The sequence below is a fragment of the Ostrea edulis genome, chromosome 2 (genome assembly GCF_947568905.1).
Source record: "Ostrea edulis chromosome 2, xbOstEdul1.1, whole genome shotgun sequence".
In the NCBI taxonomy this organism is placed as follows: Eukaryota; Metazoa; Mollusca; class Bivalvia; order Ostreida; family Ostreidae; genus Ostrea; species Ostrea edulis.
In genome coordinates this window covers 40,251,505-40,269,319 of record NC_079165.1, presented here as the reverse complement: position 1 = coordinate 40,269,319, position 17,815 = coordinate 40,251,505, and the positions used below count along the sequence as shown (strand labels likewise).

The following is a 17,815-nucleotide window of genomic DNA, read 5'->3' as shown; positions in this document are numbered from 1 at the left end:
GTTTACACCTGCACGTTAATCCAAGTTTAAGGCGTCTAGCTGTGCCTTGTTCACACCTGTTGTCATGTGATTAAAATATAAAAGATGACTTAGGAATTGTTATGGAGACAACACTATTGTAAATATGCTTTGAATAAACAGCCATTGTTTTCAAGTTGTTTATTCGTTATTAGATATCTTAGACATAATTCAGAAATCTTATGCATTAAAATATCAATTTTGGAGTTGGATAATACAAGTTAATTTGTATCTTTCAAGTTATGATGTGCATACGAAACAGAAAACTGAGAAGGGGGTTTATTATTACTATGGATTTAAAACCAGTAGGGCACCGCTTCGAGTTAAATACCACGCATGCGCAGAAGCCGGTGATCCGAGTCGTTCTTTTCCCTATATATTCTATTAAGAGCGACCCTGAACACCAGCGACCGCCACCACGGTTACACCGGGCGCTTACACAAAAAGCAATGCGAGTGGCTCTTTGATGTAGATGGTATACACAACGAGACAGATGGGGGACTTGTGAGTACACTACTAGATCTAGGACGTTTCGGTGTTGGGCAGTAGTTGTCAGCTCCTTCTTCCGATTTAGAATTTGTAGATTTTCTGTCCGAAGCGTAGTATTTGTGTCTACATGCATTGCACAATGTGTCATGTTCATGTTTGACAGAGACAAAAAAGTGTTTTTGTAGAAAGCGAATTTCAGGTTTAGTTATTTTCCTTCTTTCTCGTGGCTTTGTTCTTTTGTTGCATAAAACACATGGAAAATACTTAGGTCCTGTTCCAGGCATTCTAAAATAAACGAATATTCAACTTTATCTATATTTTATGGTTTACGCGGTTTATAATATCGTTCAGCAGCTGTCTTTACATTACACGCATTTCTACACATCTTCGTAATAAAATGTTATAATGATTACTTATAATTAAGCTCAGCGTTTAACATTATATCGGATATACATACTGAAATGTACAGCTTAATTTACTGTACTGTGTACTAATCAGGGAAAGGAGTTGTCACGCGTAAAAAAAAAAGGGGGGGGGGTGAAGAATTTTTACCGGTGGGGTGGGGATTGCAATCCCCAAACAAATCTACCACTGCTTTTGAATTCATTAATCAAAACTAATTAACCAATTTCATACACAGAAAACAATATCATATTTTTCGTAATATACAGATTATTTTGCGTGGTAATCAAAACTGATTTCTTGCTTCTTAAATAACTTTATACATTTCTGGTTACGCGTATATATTGGGGGGGAAAAAAAATTGTCAGGGGATTCGAACTACGGACCCTTCCCTTGTAGATCTAGTGCGTTAACCACTGCGCCACTGTGACTTACTTTTTTGCACTGATAAGTTATATATAAGTCTTTATTAAGCTACAATTTATATATAATATGTCTGTAATATTCAACAAGATTTTTTTGTATCATAAACATTACGGTGTAGGTAAGTATTTTGATATTATCTACGAACATACAACATTAATTTCATATTTATATTTATCTGCACGGCTTAGTTATAGATCTAAATAGGCTCGTCTTGTAACAAGAACTTCAATCGTCTGCGAAATCCTATAGGCCTATCTTTAGGTTCACTAACTCGTTTTAAATGTTATATTTGGGGGATGGTTATTAAACATGGGAAAAATACGATACTGTACTTTACTCAAGATATCAAAGTATAATTCGATGATCATAAAACTAGCCCATGTACTGAGCACGGCATGTTGACGCCCAGTCCCAGCCATTTGTTTACATGTCAGATGTATACATCGGCGATCTGTCAAAACAGTGGCAGATCTGGTATTTTTTTTTAAAGAGAGTGAGTGTTTAAAGGCTTTAGAATTTTATTTCACACCCTTTCCGCAGCATTTCTTCTAAAGGTTGGTAAAAAAAAAAGTTAAAATGGGGGCTAGTGATTCTTGACCAACACTCCAAATTGCTATTCCTAAAACCTAAGACGAAATCTAGGTACCGCAGTATACCGTATAGGCCTATCTAGAGCAAAAAGGGACTGAAATGTTGATCATATGTTTCTATATATAAAGCCAAGTCGTTAAATAATAAATTTAGGTAACAAACTGTAATCACTTACCTATTAACTCTGGAATTCTGGAGGAATTGTTGTTTTAAAAATTCGTGCCGCTGAATCCGGTCCGTTTACGGTTTTGATTTTATAAATTATAACGACAACTATTTAATTAATTTCGATATGAGCAAGATTACAACCACGAAAAGTTTTATACAGAAAAATATTGTGTATTCAGACAACTCATTGTCCAAATATCGTCATGGTTTACGTTATTGCTCGTAGTAAAATAAGCTCAATACAAATGCTATGTTGATCGAATTATCTCCCTATGATTGTAGAGCGCTTTCATGTTTACATTTATGTGACAGTTAAACATCAATGTATCGGCGAAATAAAAGAACACAAGAAGATAATTGGTGTCTTTTAATTATTTTATTAGCATATTCAACATTTGAGATAAATTGGACCTAAAAGCAAAGACATACACTTTCCAAATATCAATCATGTTGAACTGATTATTGTCATCACATAATTCGACGATGATCATCCGAAATCTATATTTCATTCCTCGATCATAGATGTACATAAAACTTTTCAAAATAATTGGGATATAATTATGCTTTGAGATCCTATATGAAAATCTATCATTTTATAATGTTTTATAAGGACACGTCTATTTTTTAAATGAGAAACTATCATCATTCGATAAATTATGTTTGTGAAAGACCTAAAACAAGAAATTTACGTATGGCCACTGTCATCGAACAAATTGAATCCAACATTCATTTGTGCAGTTTTCATTTCTTTACCCATGTCAGAATTTTTAATTTGTTCGTTGAATGTGGCCAAACTGAAATTTTGAATCAAAGTTCCAAAATTTGTCATTTTTAGAGAAAAATGTGCAAACGTCACGTGTTATGACATCTACGGCACAGTTATGACGTCACATAATTAACATTTTGATATGAATATATTTACTACGATGTATATTGACAATATTTAGTGCAATATTTATTTGTTAAGTTTCAGAGAATTTTTCATAAAAATACAGGCCGATTTTGACCTTTCGTGGCTCTAGCTCTTTATGGATCCGAAACTAATTGCGCATGGTATTTAATCAACTTCGGATATGTACCGTTTGCTTACTACCCCCTTCCAACTTTTAAAACTTTGTATCAGTCAAGCCGAAAGCCTACATCAAAGGGGAGGCGAATTTTATTTATATGTGGTAACTTTCACAGGGGCTTAAGATACCATTTTTATACGCCCGTCTTTAGACGGGGCGTATTATGGCACAGTGATGTCTGTACGTCCGTCCGTTCGGGGTTTTCTCTTTATAATTTCATTTCCCTTTCACATATCATGCTGAAACTTGCTGTGTAACTTCTTTGTGGGTCACTCTATATCATACTGCAATTTTGACCTTTTTCCAGGAGTTTTGCCCCTTTATTTGGAAATAATTATTATATGGAGGGTACATGATTTGTCCGCCCTACTCCTCCCACAGTTTTCAAGTGAGAGCCTTCTTATTTTATGGAGAGTTTGTAAGGGTATCGAAGATGTGCATGTGGGATGGATTTTGATTTTCTACAATTTTTGAGAAAATTACAGGTTGTTGTACTTGGTCCATTTTGAGGAAATCTCGTTTTTAAGCTAAGACCCTTTGTTCATATGAACGTTTGTCACAGCCTCATGATGGCTGATACTACCTGAAGCAAAGTTATACAAATTATAGCACAAGAAAAAACACCCAATGTACATGTAAGCATTTCGCGGGCGTATTATGTACCGTTTGCGGTACTCTTGTTAATCAACATAATTGAAAGAGTCCCGAATCGGTTAATACAATCTGTTTCGTTTCGGTAGATTTCGTTTCGTTTCGCATTTTACAGGTACCCAGTATTGAATAGTATACATATGTACTTTAAAAACTCAAAGACAGTTACATTTTCTACAGTATAGTTTAGTATATAAAGAGGGGATTTAAATAGAGATTGGAAAATTCTGTATACATTCTTTAAATATTTACATACATATCTATACTATTAATTACAGTTATGATTTCATAATCTCTGTACAACTTCATAGTAAAGACAACTTTTGTCCTAATTTAATCTAAAGTAAAACAATTTTCAAAATAACATTTCATAATAATGAAAGAATATTTTAACTTAGAAAATATCACCCAATCACACAAATTGCATTATTAGACATGACATTCGAGGAGGGAACATCAGGATAGACAACAATTTTTAAAAATTCAAAAATACCCCAGTAAAAAAATTCCTCACATGCTAATAACGTTCATTTTTTATATTTCTTGTGAATTTTTTTTAAACTTTCTAAGTAATGTTAATATTTTCATGTACTGATTTAGCCAGTCTAAAATCACCCAAAGACTGTATATATGTATAAGAAGAAAGTTGTAAATATTAAATACTTATGACTCTACTGACATGTGAAACTCTGTCTGTATCTTTGTCTGAATGTACAAAGTCTTTGTCCTATAAAAATTTGTCTCCACTGTAGGTTTCTCTGACTCTTTCTGTAATTTTGCGATTTCCAACTCCAGACGCCTGCTGTCCAGCCTGATGTTCTCTAGCAGGGCCCTCTGTTGCTCTTTTGTGTCTGATTTCTTTAGCTCTGCAATAATATGACATGATTGTAGTAATACTAGTATGATGTAGTTGCCTTTCTCATATCAACCAACTGCTTTTTGTTTCAGATCATTCTTATGAAAATATTTTTATATAAAGCAAATAATAAAAATATTAATGTTACAGAACTGATGCAAAGTCTGGGGTTTTTTATGTGCAGAGAATGCAAACACTTGCTCAATGTAAACTTGACACACAATTTGTTGAGTACTTCTTAATGCAAACGTAAGTTACTAATGGCAGACCTCACGTCACACCCTGCATGTACCGTCTCATCGAATGTTGCAGGGGACTCAGCTGCAGCAGGCTCAACACTGTCTGTAGATGTACTAGGGGCTTCTGCATAAGATAACATTATGCATACTTTAAGAACTTATGTTTTGAAAGAATAAGATGTGTTTGTGAAACAATATGCTCCATTTGGTGCACACACACACACACACACACACACACACACACACACACATAAAATAAATGAAAAATGTTCAAAAACTTGGTACGGAATGAAAGGTACTAGTATTGTCACAAGACATTTACATATGAACTACATGTGTAAAGATTTTGTCACTCCCCATTAAAAAAAATATGAGGAAGGTTAAAGTTTCAGAAGGATTGAGAAACAGACTGGACAGAAACAATGTGTCCCCCTACTTTATAGATATATGGGAGCATAGAAGTAAATGTTCTGTGTAGCCACATTAAAAATGTATAATGTCACTGAACAGTGTGATTGTAAAATGTCATTTGGAATTAGAGTTTTGGAGACTAACCATTTCCATTCTTATGTCACCGTATTATACATGATCAATATTGAGACACTGTGTGACATTATACTACTTTTAGTCAGGCATATATTATAGTAATCCACATTTTGAATAAACTATTGCATGCAACCTTTTGAGCTGTTTACAATCACTAGATCTTCAATAAAGCAAACATATCTTAAAAGTAAGTAGAAAATTAGGTACATGTACCATCAGCATCTATCCGTCCTTCAATTCCACCTGCCACGGGCCTATTCTGAAGGGATATTGCAACAGTTTCCTCCCCAGCTGTCGAGGGTGGTGGAGCAGAACCCACTCCAGTGCCCTCTTGATAAAATCAATCTTCTCCTTTGCTGCAATTGGATGTATTATTTTCACATTGATAAAAACAGATACATTTTTAAAAGGAATGACATGAATATTCCCTAGACTAATCTATAGCATGTGTAGGATAATAATTTATTTGTTCAGGATGAGGATGTATTTCAGTGAGATATAAATATTTGCATAAATTTTGATACCTCTCTGCCTCAAGTTGACGAACTTCTGAATTTCCTCAGGGTCTCTTCGAAGACTTATGAATTGCCTAAAATAATACTCATAAAATAAGGAAATACACAGATGTAATCTATATTATATATGTATTTTCTAAAACCTGAGAAATGTTTCAAAAATATATACTACAGCCCACTTTTGGTTTGTTTTTTTATGGAAGTATAATTGGGCCGCAGCAGTATTCTCTTTTTATAACAAATTATCATTCTGTTATAACAAAATAATAATCTGTTATAGCAAATTAATAATTTGATATTTCAAAATACTAATTTGCTATATGACATCATAGACTGAATATTGGAAGACGTCAGTATCAATGCAATGTATACGCAATGAGCCTAATTTTATATAAAATAAATGTCGATATAGAAATCCTTAACATATACAGTGTATGTGTGTATACATACATGTATGTCTATAGTAAAACATGGAGAGGGCTTATATAGGCATTGTGCCTGCTGCCTAATCCTATTTATGTATGCATTCTCTCTCTCTCTCTCTCTCTCTCTCTCTCTCTCTCTCTCTCTCTCTCTCTTATCTATGTAAAACTTATACAGTACCAATTTTGATGCACCAGATGCGCATTTCGACAAATAATGTCGCTTCAGTGATGCTCAACCGAAATGTTTGAAATCCGAAATAACTATGAACTATCTATCTACTTAGGTCTGTAACAGATTGATAATCTAGCTCTTAAAACGAATTAGTGATTGGAATTTACAGATTTAACGGTTTGTTTTAACAAGTTGATAATCTGTTAAAACAGATTATTTTAGCAATTTGAAATAAGAAATTAATAATTTATTATAACAGATTTATTATTTCATATAAGAAAGTAAATAATTTAAGATGCTGTTGCGGCACTGATATTGTGAAAAATTCTTATCTTTAATGATAATTTCAATAAGCTACTAATCAAGAGTAAGGGGAATTGTTTTTAGTTATAGGTTTTTTCTGGATCGGATTATTGCGGACACAAAAGAAGACATGTAAACAATATAACGGCTACATATGTATTTATAGCAACCACAATCGCTGATTGTTTTGAAGAAGTGAAATCGCAGATGTTTTAACACATGTTATAAACACATAACTTTAAATGATAGGTAAGCATATTAAATTAATTATAAAATTAAAAGCATGTAAATATGCACCATATATACATATATAATATCACTGTATCTAAGTCTATGAAAAAAGTATAATTACGAGTTTAGCATTTGACATTTCTCGCCCCATCCCTCCCACTTTAACGCTACCTTTTTCTTTGATCCCACCCCTTTCATATCTCCAAACAGCTCTTCTTTCCTCTCCAAAACATATTGGATGAGGGTAGTTTCCTCATTTTCCATCCACTTACGTCTCTTTTGTTTTTCTTCCATTTTCCCTAAGCCTAATTGTAAATTGCTAACAGCAGACGATGATATATTGTGACGTTATGTTATATTGACATGTAAATTGTAAACATGTATCAAATGTATATGAGGCCCCGCTATAGTACTTTGCGTTTACATGTAAAACAATCTTGCCTTAAATGTCTGAAGATTTCCAATACCGGTTCTTGAGTACAGCATCAATATCCGACTCGGTGGAGAACGTACATGTACTCAAAAAGTTTTAAAATCTCCGTTTAAAGAACGGTACTCAGCGGAGCACAGAGTACGAATTTGAGTATGAGTACGGTAACTTTTATAAACTCCAGGCCTGATCAAGATTATGGGCTCACGGCGGGTGTGACCGTTCGACGGAGGATGCTTACTCCTTCTAGGCACCTGATCCCACCTCTGGTATATCCAGGGGTCCGTGTTTGACCAACTCAATTTTGTATTGCTTATAGGAGTTATGAGATTCATCACTGTTCGTTATCTTCACCTTTCATTCATTAAACCAATCACTAATCTATTTTGATAATAATTTTCTTACACATTTAAAACATTTGCCACTTCTTCACAACCCTGTCTCCTCTTTGCAAAGTCCGATTTCCCCCCTGGACCCTTAAAATCCCCAAACAGGATGTCCTTTCGCTCTAAAACAGCTGATATCAAGGTTGTTTCTTCATCTGAAGATCTCTTTGTCCGTACTTTCTTTTCGCATAAATCATTACCCTCATTTGATAATAATAGCTTCTGTATTATATAATAAGTAAAAAGAAAAAAAGATTTGAAATATTAATAAATACAGTCCAATATGTTCAAGAAAGTAAAAGTTTAATAATAAATAATTCAAAGGAAAATGGTAAACAAACTTCAAATCAATAGTCTTATATTTTAGAAAGATACTTGTTACAAACAATTTAATTGTTTCTAACTCACCAGAACTGGTTTTTTCCTAAACAATAAGATTAATGTATAGTGAAGGTAATTATATAATATCTACCTATAGATATTTGTAATCATTATTGAACTTACATCCATTATTTGGATTTCCATGGATATGACTGTAAGCCATAATCGTAGAGAAGTTCCTCTCCCTGCTCAATGTTTCTATAACAATTAAAATCATCTGTTGAACTTATGAATTGATATGAAGATAAAACCATTTCAAAAAATATTTACATGTATATTCCTACTATAACATTTAAACTGAATCGTTCAAAACAGTCTTTGCACTGCATGAAAATATGCACTTCTTTCATTAGACACATTGTAGACAAGGTCTAGTTCCATGTGTTGTGAATTAAATTGGCAAAATTTTGTATAGGCAAGGTAATAAGTGGCATGATAAATTATTTGACAATGAAATTTTCTTATACTTAGTAAAATCTTAGCATATACGGGGGCCTGAATACAATTATGTCCAAATCACGTGCAAGATTTCAACTGTTTTAAAGACATTTAAGCAATCATGAAATAAGGGGGAAATAAAAAATTTAAAGGCAAACATTTGCATGCAGGTATTGCTGACTTACGGTAGCATCTAGTTTACATCTTCGCTAGTTAAGATGCTTAGTTTTGTGTTACGTAAAAAGATTCATCAATTTTTGGGTTTTTTATCCATTGAATAAGAATAATGTGTTTTGGTGAGAATGAAATTCTGAAACCCAATAGTGTATCTACATGATATAACCAATCATCTTCAAAAAATGCTTTACTATTGTGTAAAATGTACACGGAGTTCTGGGAACAATGTGGTTATTGTATTTTTTAAAGAAGAAAAAAACCCACCAAAACACCCACTTTGCATTGAACATTCCAAAACCTTGATACTGTACATCAACCATGTCTATCAAATGCATACAGATTAACTGGTTGCTACTTAAAATGAAAGAGGAGTTTGAGGAAGAAAAAAAAGTGACAGACAGATGGACGGGTGACACCATTTTGATTCTAGCATCTGAGAATGCTGGATCTTTTATCCTAAAAGTTTTCATGTCTGGATAAATATTTGTGGAATTTCGTATTCACAAACAAAATGGAAATTGTCAATTTGTGGAATTCGTGGTATAATAACAAACAATTATGCAAATATATATCTTGGCTTGGTGACTTTTCTTAGTCACAATACATCTGTCCTGTAAAGGTGCAATGATTAACCATGAGACGGTATATCACGGTAATATTATGCTACAGTTCGATTTACAAATACTTTACACTATACCGTGGTTCGATATTCTCAGTCCAGATTAATTTGAACCGTCCGATTTGTCTTTAAAATTATGTGGTAAAAATGATTTCCGGTAATAAAAAACATGATGCTGACCATGCTGCTGAATGAATTTCTCACCCTGCGACCCACAAATCTCCAATATGGGAGCATTCTGGATTTTGTGCAATGGAAGAAACGGTAGATCATGTTCATGGTTTGATCTTTTTTTAAAGAAAAATATGCAGTTGTAACATAAGGTGCAATTAAATGATACCAAAATCAGTATAATTGTTCATTTGTTATTATACACACCACTCTTAAAATTATCATATTGTCAGGTTTGTATCATGATACATATCGTATGCCAAGCGTATCGTTGCACACCTGCTGTCCTGACAGACACTGCGTTGGTTCCTAGAAACAAGTTTTTCAAGAAGTCTTGCATTATGCTTGCTCAAATACATTTATCCTAAATAAGCTCAAGAGGTACCTTGTAGCAAAAAGACATAGGGAATCGCCACATAGCTTCATCTTGCAGTTTATCTCTCTTTTATCACCATGATTAACTAGCCTGCCTAATCTGTCATCTTCCTGAGTTGCATCAATGCTAGAACATACGAAGTGTACTGAATTGAATATCAAAAATAAAGAGAAATATCAATTTTTATGATATTTAAAAAAAATTTATTATGGTAAAGAGGGCTATTTTTATATTGAAAAGTGCTACCCTACATCACTTCATGGGACAAATATATGACCTGCTGCTTAGCTAGAGCTTTATAGAAAAAGACACAACTAAGTGGCAAGAAAGAACAACAAACAAGATCAGAAACTCTGATACCAAAAGAAAGGTATGTAAGTTTTGGAAATCATTCGATTCAAATTCTATATAGTTTAGGTCACATTAGGCCTAATCAAATGCATTAAAGGATCACAGTCTTCACGAAAACTCAGTGGTCCGAAGATCAAGGCCATTGAATTTTACGGCCGGGTTAGTGAAAATAAAATATCAGGAAGTCTGATGGGCTTGTAGACTTTTTGTAAGTCACGTTATTAAATGTAATGTTTTATTTAGATATCTATTTAAGAGGGTGTCCATTATGATATCAGGCAGAGGTCGGCACATGCTATCTCTCAGATTTTCATGAAACTTTGTGCACAGGTTCCTACTGACCCCAATATGAAATTTGCCAAATAAAAAGTTTCTATCATGTTTAGTTTGGGTTCGACATGGAAAAACAACTTTGAGATAATTTTCGGTGCAAAAAGGTCACGAAATATTGGAAAAAAGTGCTATGTTTGAACAGCTCTAAAATGTCATATAACTAAAAAATAGAGAAAAGCAATATTTTATATGTTAGATATACACTATATGCAATAACTAAGAGGGTTTTTGTGTGTATATTCATCCAATGAATGAATTTATTAATTGTTAAAATTGCACATATTTCACACCAATATATTTTACAAAATAATGATCAAAATATAAGATCTCACAAAACCCAATACAATGTCTCAAAAGAAATAGATTATGTATAACCAGAAACTTGAAGAGGTGTATTTCAAGTTACAAAAATAAATTCAGTGGGAAAAGCAAGGTTTGATGGTGAAAAGTTGAACTGAAATCTCAAAATTTTCAATAAGTGCAAAAAGGTCAACTACTTAAATGAAGATTGTTGAACTACATAAATAGAAATAAATATGAAGTAGATATAACAAATCAATGATTAAATGATTAAAATTCATGAAAAATTACTAGAACATATGAACATTCAGAAATAAATTTCATGTCTTTGTATACATTCTATATAATAAAGGCAAAAAAAATGCCTATGTAATTCATTGTATAAAATTTTACAATGTTGAGTTTTAGAGGTCATTTCTGACACAGGATTTGAGATAATAGTCAATTAATTAACACACATATATGAAGTTAAAATTATCAGTAAATCAAATTTTAATAAATTGCCTATCATGAAGAATCTAAATTCATTCACTCACATTACAAACTTGACATTGGCAGATCCCGAGGAGGTTGGGGGGGGGGGAGGGGTAGAAAACACACCCTCTCCTGGGACATCTAGATAGTTATTTAGCATTAACCAGAAATTTTTTGACTCTCTTGTAAAGCATTTCCCTTTGCATTCATGAAATAACATGTCATATTCCATTTTCTGCCTATATCAGATTGGCAGACTTGCTTTAATGCATGTTTACTCTGATGTTGAAATATATATTGACCACTTCCAGATACACAAAATGTTTGTTGAATTTTACCCAGTGACAGAAAATGTTCATAAAGTATCTTCAACTGATGCATAAAAGGTTACATGTAACTAGCAATCAATAATAAACATATTTACTTTATCAATTCATCGGATATGACCTAATGCAGATTTTAGATCATTTTTCTGCCCCCCCCCCCCCCCCTTCAAATCACTGTCTCTGTCTCTGTTTAACAAATGACAATAAACAAATCATGTCTTAATGCCTGGTACTTAGTAGCATGGTTTGCAAAGTAAGAGCTAGTGCATATTTCTGACATTTGTTACAAACTTTTCCCCTAGAAATTATGAAAATTGGCACTGAATTTATATTGATACATGATTGTATATTAACAATTGATACATTTCACAGTATGGAATCTTATTTTGCCACCCCACCACTCTCTTCTAATTTATGTCTAATGCCATAGCAGTGTTTCTTTTGAATATTGGTTCACAAACAGGAATAAAATTTGTCACTTCAAAAATTGAAATATGCTGCAACCATAGAGTTAAAGTAGTGGTCATCATTTGATTATCTTTGTCAGCTGCAAAGTGTTTCTGTGAAATAACTGTCAACATATCTAGATTGAAGTGGAGCTATGAGTTCTGCAATTCCCCTTATAACTTGACAAGTCTTTTGTCTGTATTAATTCTGTGTTCTCTCTAAAGCCTCTTCCTATCTTGGACTCAGCTGAGATCTAAATAACAACAGTTGTGTAAATTAATGGAAATAAAATGATGAACCTGTTTAAATAGCACTGTAAGCAATGCACTAAGAAAGTCAAGATCATATGTTTGATATAGTCACAAGGTCAAAGGTCATGATATAAAATAAATTCTGGTCATTAGGCATTTCATGTGAAACAAATTAACCCAATACCTATTCCCTCAAGATATAACAGATCTGGTAATAATGAATGTTTTTCAAAAGTAGTTCAACATGGTCAAAGTCAGAAGTTCAAAAGTAAAGCTCTTTTAATCAGTAATCTATAATATGTGAAATCTATATCAAAGCCCAATCCAAAGTGGCTGAGAAACTATATACCAATTTAAAGTTTTTGAAAATCATGCTATTTTAAAGACTAAGGTCAGGTACTAAATTAAAAGTCTGGTAATAAAGAATATACACATTTTGTATATCTTTATGTAAAATATCAATATAATAAAATCTGGGTTAAACTTCAAAACCAAGGTCACAATATCAAACAGCATGGTATCAAATGAAAGTTCTTGCCATAAGATATCTAAATACTAAACATAAAAGGCTAGACTATCTTATATATAATTCAGGAGAATTGGTTATATTTTGTTAAAAGTAGGCCAAGCACAAAAGTAAAAAAAAAAATTGATATCAAAAGAAATGTCTTATTATAAGGAATAAAAATATGAGAGCCTTATTACTAACATGAGCAAGTTCCAGACAGATATTGCCCACCCCCCCCCCCCCCCCCCCCCGACTCAAAAAATGAAAAATGAATCAACACAAATTAGGAACATTTGCAGTTTGAAAGGATTTAGTGTGGCCCTGCTAACCTTGAAAAGAATTTGTTTTAATTTCCTGTATATTCCCACATCATACTTTGATCTCCTCCATACACTAATTCTTTAGCCTCTTTAGCCTTCAGATCAGGTGAGCTAAAAAAAAAAAACAAAAAAAAAAACTATATATTCATTGATTCAAAAATTAAACCACATTCTGATTTCAAAACATCACCTCTGACTTATATATATATATATATGTATATATATACGAGCTAGTATTTGAAATTATCTAAACAAGAATTGTCTGAAGAGAGTTTAAAACTTGTCGAGTGGGTTAAAATCTTTGATAAGTCATGAATTAAAAATGCATGTATGTGTTGTGTGTGGCATGGTGACATCACATAAAACTTCAATATGAAGGGTCAAGGTCGTAAGGTAAAAATGTTACTATCATATGACATGAAGGAACACACATTTCTGAAATATCCAACCCCCATCTCTAACCATTCTTATGTTATTGTCAAAGTTAAAGTTTTTATATTCTACATGTATGTCTGTCAAGTGAGGTAAAACAAAAGGATTGTGACATCATAACATTGGATGCCTTTGGTCAGGATTTGTCTCAAGAATTATACATGTCAAATGTGGAATTAAGCTCATATCTGTAATAGTTCTAAACTTACATAATTTATGAATTATGACAATATGACAAGGTCAGATGTACCATTTTCTGAATTTAAAATCTTTTGATTGAAATAAATAAATATACTCACTGATACAGTCTGATAATTGGCTTGCAGTAGGGGTGATTTGACTATAATTATTTTCCAAATCTGTAATGAAATGGGCGTTGTATTCATTATCGAGTTTTGGTAATTGGTATATACATGTATGTCACACTAATACACTTTAGTACCTGTGTGCATGCAAATAAATCATCAGATTTTGTGTCATGTTAAATCATCTGAATTCTATAATCCATTCAGCTTAAATTTAGAGAAATTAATGATATACATCAACCTGTAACACACACCCCACCCCCACCCCCACACACATAATGGTTCTTATAGTTGCATAATTACATGAATAAATATATATCATTATTTTTTTTTTATATTTATTATTCGGTTTTTGTCACATATATACATGTACATATACTACCCTCTCACACTGATTCATTCATCCTTTAATAGTTATTAAATCTAGGAATCCAAAAAAAAAAAAAAAAAAACACATGTGGAAAGTAGCTAGTAAAAAAAAATCAGTCAAAAATAATCTGATATAATTTTAATATATATTATTTTTTATGCATGCATGCTGATATGTACATAGCTTGCAGGACAATAAATACTTTTCACCACTTTCATCTTGTTTTTGTGTGATTCTATTGTTTCTTAATTCAATGATTTGTGGATAACATTGTGTTGTAGTACAGATTTTTAAAATCCCTACATTAACACACACCCCCTCCCCACCCTCACCCCCCCCCCCCCAAGATTGATTTAATGGTTTTTTTACTGTGGGGATTTATCATTTTAATCATTATTATTTTAAAAAGAATAATTTCATCAAATGAATTGTTTGCATTGACACATCATGAGAACTTGCATCAAAATTGTCTAGCAATCAAAGAAAGTTTTCAAAGAAAAATAACAGAGAAAATTCGACATTTATACTTACCACTTCCAACGGGAACAAATATTTCCCTTGAAACATTGAAGTTTACTGCTCTGTCTGCTTTACACTTTCCTTTGTGTAGTAGATAACTACATTTGGTGGTGGTTGCCTTCAGTAAATCCCAAAAGAATCGCAATGACCTCGGCATACTAGTAAGCATCTGCACCGTGCACGATAGTTTAAACAGTTAAACTTTTACGTTGAATTCGAAGTACCCCGATCTGTACAGCAGGGGGTCAATCTCGGTTGAATATTACACGCAGTTCCAACTTTAAAATATCTTGAATATCCACTTATGTCTTTTGAACAATTATTAAGGATCGACAAGTCCCTAAAATAAGAACCACTCCTAGAAAAACTTCACGTTTCTATCACTTGTCAGCCATATCTGTTTACCCACGAAACTTTGATAAGGTCCGGGCTGAATATTTATTTTTCACCATCAAATTAAAAAAAAAAAATTAATTCCACGTTTACACTTGATAAAAAAAATCGAGATAAGTGAAAATGTTCTAAATAAATACTGTTTTCTTCGAAAATTACAATTTATGCAAGTTTCGGATCATTTTACATTTTTTACGCCAAGGGAGGTAACTCAAATTACTGGCTTTTCGGCTACTTCTGTCAGTAAATGCTAACAACAGCATTGTTTCCCAGCAATTTTATTGTTTCATCTTAATTATTAAGGAATTTCCTTCAAATATTGTTTATACTTTCTGGACAAATTTTATTGTATTGGGTATTATTTAACTTTACAAAATGATCATTTTCTATAGATTATATAGTGTCCTCGAATTTATGAAATAGGCCAAGTTTTGGCATCTAACAATTTTTTTGTGAAATTCACTTTACATACGATAAAATTGGCGTATGACCTTAACTTTTATTGGGTATGAATAAAATTTTGGGGAATTGCATGTGCCAGCCGTATTATAGCTACTGCCTGATATCTCCGTGGACGGCCTCTTAAAATGTCTTATTTGCTTAAATTCAACATAAAAATAAATCGATAAATAGCACATAAAGTAAGTGTTTGAACATCGTGGTTTGTTTATTTTTTAAAGTAACGAACGATAATTATACTTATAATTGTCACGATAGCTTGTACATACGTTAATTACGTGAATATTCAACGAACAACTTGTTGAAACAACAAATATGGTTTTGTTGTGTATCACACTGCACAAAGGTAATTGCTGCTTTATTGCATTGCCCAATTAAAATGAATTTCGTCAATTGTAGTTATCTATGATTTTATGCAATTTCTATAGTTTATATAATAAATCAAATCGTTTACATTTGATGTTGGTAGAGAAGACTACTTCCTAAGGTGCACTCAAGATGTTTTCATGTTGTGAGAAATACATTGATTTATAGTCTTGTTTGTGGGTGAAGAAAGGGAGAGAGAGAGAGAGAGAGAGAGAGAGAGAGAGAGAGAGAGAGAGAGAGAATACCGTGTACAGTGTTGTTTTTCTTGTATCGCCAGAAAGGATATGTCTTAGGGTGGATTCTTTTATATTTACAGACATTATATCTAATTCAACGAATATTTCTTTTTAAAAAATATCATTTAGAACGTTTTAGCAATAACTGGCACTAACTAACTGTTACATGGACTGGAATATTGCTGTGCACTGTTGTCAACTTAAAAATATTGGCGTCGCCATTACGGAAGAAGTAGAAAAAGAAGGGCGGGCGCTTGTGCAATTAAAAAAAAAAGGTTCGAGTACTAGCTGGAAAATTGAATAAGTACTCCTGGGAGTTCATACACGAAATGTTTTAGAATCTGACCACGTACTCCCAGGAGTATGATTTTGAATTCGAGCTAGAGTTGGAGCTGGAGCCCGAGCTAACTTTTATAACCTCTTAGCCCGACTCCGAAAATCGGGAGGTCGTGTGTTCGAGTCCCGTTGTGTATGACCGCGTCAAACATAAGATGTAAACATAAGTAGTAATTGATCCTTCGCCAAATGCCCGGCATTTCGAAAGTGAAAAGTCCTCTTGGGACGCAGGTTAGAATAGGTCCTCTGTACCCCTTACTTGTCATAAGAGGCGATTAAATGGGGGCGGACCTTCAGATGAGAGTTCAAAATAAGAGCCCACGTGCCACAGCAGGTGTGACACGATAAAGACCCCTCGATCCCTGCTCAAAGGCCGTAAGCACCGAGTACACAACCAAATTTTGTAGCCCTTCATGGGCGAAAAATTCTCGAGCGGGACGTTAAACAAATTACAATCAGCCACGTATACATGTGAGAATCACATGTCTTTCGGATATGACCGTAAAAGAGGAGGCCCCATATTGCGGCTTGTAATGACACGATAAAGAACCAGCTGTGCTACAAAGCTGAGCGCTAAGCATTGGGCTAGATTTGTGGTACTTCACCTACAGAGGGTGACGTCTCAACTCAATTGAAAAAATACTGGTTGGGACGTTAAAAAATCAACCAGCTAAAACCAACATCATACATGTATATCAGACGGTTGACCGATGTACATAAATGTAACCACAAGCTGCACTCCAGACACTGTGGTGACATTATGACTAGGGTTATACCTGGTTATGTATATTGTTTGGTGATTTTGATTAAGTTTGGCCGAGTGATTAAATTTACAGGCTGAAGGAACTATTTTCGTATGTTCACCTGTTGGCCCTGAAGTATGATTTAGATTAAGTACGCATTAAATTCTTGATTTTTATACGCCCGTCTTTTGACGGGACGTATTATGGTACAGCGATGTCTGTACGGACGTCCGTTCGGGGTTATATCTTTATAATTTCATTTCCGT

The 17,815-nt window shown here is 33.3% G+C and overlaps 1 long non-coding RNA gene across 2 annotated transcripts; it reads right to left on the bottom strand.

Moving 5' to 3' along the window:
• Nucleotides 1–2,224: 2,224 nt before the first annotated feature.
• On the bottom strand, nt 2,225–16,951 carry LOC125679333 (uncharacterized). Of its 2 annotated transcripts, XR_008799942.1 has the most exons (9): nt 15,029–16,951; nt 13,400–14,181; nt 10,090–10,206; nt 8,423–8,497; nt 7,938–8,140; nt 5,981–6,045; nt 5,670–5,812; nt 4,941–5,034; nt 2,225–4,681 (listed from the first exon to the last, which is right to left on the bottom strand). It is a non-coding gene; the product is annotated as an uncharacterized LOC125679333 (long non-coding RNA). The 2 variants fall into 2 exon arrangements; XR_008799941.1 differs by lacking the exon at nt 15,029–16,951 and having other exon boundaries at nt 13,400–14,817.
• Nucleotides 16,952–17,815: the final 864 nt, after the last annotated feature.